At 20.0% G+C, this 5165-nt stretch overlaps 2 pseudogenes; one reads left to right on the top strand and one right to left on the bottom strand.

Annotated features, from left to right (window-relative positions):
- The first annotated feature begins 218 nt into the window (after positions 1-218).
- Positions 219-2554, top strand: LOC137927889 (NADH-ubiquinone oxidoreductase chain 5-like; annotated as a pseudogene).
- Positions 2555-3366: 812 nt separating this feature from the next.
- LOC137927841 (ATP synthase subunit a-like) lies at positions 3367-4978 on the bottom strand (annotated as a pseudogene).
- Positions 4979-5165: the final 187 nt, after the last annotated feature.

Below are 5165 nucleotides of genomic sequence, written 5' to 3'. Positions count from 1 at the left end.
TATATTTTGTTCATTTATGACTTCCTAAGGCTCATGTAGAGGCTCCGGTTTCAGGTTCAATAATTTTAGCTGGAATTATGTTAAAATTAGGAGGTTATGGACTTTTACGAATTATAATTCTTTTTCAAAAAATTGGAATAAAATTTAATTTTATTTGAGTAGTTATTAGATTATTAGGTGGTTTATTTATTAGATTAAATTGTTTTTGTCAAGTTGATATGAAATCTTTAATTGCTTATTCGTCAGTAGCCCATATAAGATTAGTGATTTGTGGTATTATAACTATAAATTACTGAGGTTATGTAGGTTCTTATATTATAATAATTGGTCATGGTTTATGTTCTTCAGGAATATTTTGTTTAGCTAATATTAATTATGAACGTTTACAAAGACGAAGATTATATATTAATAAGGGGATAATAAATTTTATACCTTCGATAAGATTGTGGTGATTTTTATTAATATCCTCAAATATAGCAGCTCCACCTTCAATAAATTTAATGGGAGAGATTAGATTAATTAATAGAGTAGTAGGATGATCTTGATTATCAATAATTACTTTGATTATGATTTCTTTTTTTAGAGCTGGTTATAGATTATATTTATATTCTTATACACAACATGGAAAATATAATTTAGGAATTTATAGATTTTATACAGGGGTATCACGGGAATATTTAATATTAATATTACATTGATTACCTCTTAATGTTTTAGTTTTAAAAATTGATTATTTTTTTATTTGATTTTATTTAAATAATTTAAATATAAAATATTGATTTGTGGAGTCAAAAATATGAAATTTCATTTTAAATCATTAAAAGATATTCTATTTGTTTTATTAGATTTTTTTTTTTATTTTTTTTTAGAATAATAAGTTTTTTTTTTATAATATATTTTATTATGGAGAATTTAACTTTATTTTTAGAGTGGGAAATTATTTCTTTTAGGTCTATAAGAGTAGTAATGTCTATTTTATTGGATTGAATATCTTTATTATTTTTAATATTTGTTTTAATAATTTCTTCTTCTGTAATTTATTATAGAGGAAGATATATACATTCAGAGTTAAATTTAAATCGATTTATTATTTTAGTTTTATTATTTGTATTATCGATAGTTTTATTGATTATTAGACCTAATATAATTAGAATTTTTTTAGGATGAGATGGGTTAGGTTTAGTTTCATATTGTTTGGTAATTTATTATCAAAATATTAAGTCTTATAATGCAGGAATATTAACTGCTTTATCTAATCGTATTGGAGATGTAATAATTTTAATGGTTATTGCTTGAATAATAAATTATGGTAGATGAAATTATATTTTTTATTTAAATTTTATAAATAATGATTTTATAATAAAATTTATTAGATTTTTATTAATTATTGCAGCTATAACAAAGAGAGCTCAGATTCCTTTTAGATCTTGATTACCTGCAGCAATAGCAGCTCCTACTCCAGTATCGGCTTTAGTTCATTCTTCTACTTTAGTTACTGCTGGCGTTTATTTATTAATTCGATTTAATATGATGTTAGTTGATATAATTTTTTTAAAGTTTTTATTAGTTTTATCAGGGTTAACTATATTTATGGCTGGTATTTCTGCTAATTATGAATTTGATTTAAAAAAAATTATTGCTTTATCTACTTTAAGACAATTAGGATTAATAATAAGAATTTTAAGAATAGGATTAGCTGATTTAGCTTTTTTTCATTTATTAACTCATGCTATGTTTAAGGCTTTATTGTTTATATGTGCGGGTGTTATTATTCATATAATAAATGATATTCAAGATATTCGTTATATAGGAGGAATTAGATTTTATATTCCTTTAACTTCATTATGTTTAAATATTTCTAATTTAGCTTTATGCGGTATTCCTTTTTTAGCTGGATTTTATTCAAAGGATTTAATTTTAGAAATAGTTAGTATAAGAAATTTAAATATATTAATTTTTTTTTTATATTATTTTTCTACTGGTTTAACTATATTTTATACTATTCGTTTATTATTTTATTTAATAATTAATGATTATAATTTATTAGTAGTTTATAATTTATATGATGAGGATTATATAATATTAAAGAGAATATTTATATTATTAGGAATAAGATTAGTAGTAGGAAGAATATTAAGTTGATTAATTTTTAATTATCCTTATATAATTTATTTACCTTTTAATATAAAAATAATAGTAATTTATGTAAGAATATTAGGATTATTAATAGGATATTTAATTAGAAATATAAAAATTTATTCTGTGAATAAATTTTTAATAACTTATAGTTTAAGAAATTTTTTATGTTTAATATGATTTATACCTAATTTATCTACTTATGGTTTAAATTATTATTTTTTAAAATTAGGTCAAAATATTATAAAAAATATTGATATGGGATGAAGAGAAATTTATAGAGGTCAAGGTATATTTGATATTATTAAAAATTATTCTGTTTACTATAATTTTTATCAAATAAATAATTTTAAAATTTATTTATTTAGTTTTATTTTATGAATATTAATTATATATTTAATATTTTTAATTTAATTAATTTAAATAGCTTATAAAAAGAGCATAATATTGAAGATATTAGGGAGATTATTAAATCTTTAAATATTTATAAAAAATTTTTTTTTATTTTTACAATGAAAATGTAATGTTTTAATAATAAACTATATAAATAGAAATATTAATGGTTATTAACCACTATAATTTAAGTTAGTAGCTTAATTTTTATATTTCATAATTTAATTGGAATTTTTTATTCAATAATATCATTAACAGTGATATACCTCTATTTTGGTTTCAATTAATTATTTAAATAAGGAGTTATTAACTCTTTCTTTTAAGTCGAAATTAAATGCAATATTTGCTTCTTATTTAAGATAAATTAAAAATTAATATTTTTTGAATGCAAATCAAATGTTTTTTATAAACTATAATCCTAATTTGTTCAATTAAGTATATTTTGATTTCATTCATGATAAAGTCCAATTAATAATATAATTAAAAAAAAAAATCTAATTTTTATTATTGTAGAAAAATTTACTAAGTTAAAACAATTAATTAAAGGGAAAATTAATGCAATTTCAATATCAAAAATTAAAAAAATTATAGTAATTAAAAAAAAATGAAGAGAAAATGGTATTCGTGCAGAAGATTTGGGATCAAATCCACATTCAAATGGAGAATTTTTTTCTCGATCTATAAATGATTTTTTTGATAAGATTAAGGATAAAAGTATTAAAATATTAGAAATTAATATAATTATAATAGTTAATGTTAATAATAAATTAATTATTTATATTAAATTAAATTAAACTTTTTGATTGGAAGTCAAATATACTAAATATATTATATAAATAAATTAGTTTCCTCATCAATAAATTGAAATATAAAGGAATAATCATACTACATCAACAAAATGTCAATATCATGCTGCTGCTTCAAATCCAAAATGATGATTATTAGAAAAATGGAAATTTAAATGACGGATAAGACAAATAGAAAGGAAAATTGTTCCAATAATTACATGAAGTCCATGAAATCCTGTTGCTACAAAAAAAGTAGAACCATAAATTCTATCTGCAATAGAAAAAGAAGCTTCAAAATATTCATATGCTTGTAGAATAGAAAAATAAATTCCTAATATAATAGTAATAAATAATCCTTGAGTTATTTGAGAAAAATTATTTTCTATAATTGCATGGTGAGCTCAGGTGACTGTAATTCCTGAGGTAATTAAAATAATTGTATTTAATAATGGAATTTGAAAGGGGTTAAATGGGATAATTCTAAAGGGAGGTCATATTGCCCCAATTTCAATATTAGGTGAAAGACTACTATGAAAAAAAGCTCAAAAAAATGAAATAAAGAAAAATACTTCAGAGATAATAAAAAGAATTATTCCTCATCGTAAACCTTTTGATACAAATAAAGTATGTTTACCTTGGAAAGTACCTTCTCGACAAATATCTCGTCATCATTGATATATTGTTAATAAAATAATTATGTAGCCTAAAATTATTAAATTTATGTTAAAATTGTGAAATCATTTAATTATTCCTGTAACTAAAGTTATTACTCCAATGGATCCTGTTAAAGGTCAAGGACTAAAATCTACTAAGTGGTAAGGGTGATTATTGTGTATTGTCATTAATTAGTTTCACTAGAATATAATGTTCTAAGAATAGAAATTACATAAGATTGAATAATTGCAACTGCTGATTCAAGAATTAATAATAAAATTTGAATAAAAATTAGAAAAATTAATATATAGGAAGGTATATTAATTCCAGTATTTCTTAATAATGTAAGAAGAAGATGACCTGCAATTATATTAGCAGTTAGTCGAACTGCTAATGTTCCTGGTCGAATAATATTACTAATTGTTTCAATTAATACTATAAAAGGTATAAGAATACTAGGAGTTCCTTGAGGAATTATGTGAATAAATATATGTTGGTAATTATTAATTCAACCATATAGTATGAATCTTAATCATAATGAAAGGGAGATAGAGAGAGAAATTGTTAAATGACTTGTTCTAGTAAAAATATAAGGAAATAGTCCTAAAAAATTATTAAATAAAATAAAAGAAAATAATGAAATAAAAATAAAAGTTGATCCATTAAATCTATTAGGACCTAATAAAGTTTTAAATTCATTGTGTAATTTATTAAGAATTAAATTTCAAAAAACAAATTTACGATTGGGAATAAATCAAAATGAATATGGAATAATAATTAAACCAATAAAGGTTCTAATTCAATTTAATTGTAGATTAAATAAATTAGTTGAAGGATCAAAAATTGAAAATAAATTACTTATCATTTTCAGTTAAAATTTTTTTTAATATTTTTATTTTGATTATTATTAAAATTATTTTTATTTAAAAAAATATAATAATTTATAATATTAAATAAAATAAAGATACAAATAAAAAAAAAAAAAGATAAAATTCAATTAATGGGTATTATTTGAGGAATAAAAGAATATTACTTTAGTAATAATATAAATTTGACATATTTATGTTATAAATTTAACTAATTCTTTCATTAGAAGTAATTGCTAATTTACTATTAAGTGGTTTAAGAGACCAATACTTGCTTTCAGTCATCTAATGAAGAATAATTATTAATTCAATTAATAAAATTTTTAAT

This window comes from Battus philenor, unplaced genomic scaffold, assembly GCF_028537555.1.
Source record: "Battus philenor isolate CCGP_79_NKW_IND1 unplaced genomic scaffold, ilBatPhil1.0.hap1 SCAF_103, whole genome shotgun sequence".
NCBI classification, from domain to species: domain Eukaryota; kingdom Metazoa; phylum Arthropoda; class Insecta; order Lepidoptera; family Papilionidae; genus Battus; species Battus philenor.
This window is presented reverse-complemented; position numbering and strand designations above follow the sequence as displayed.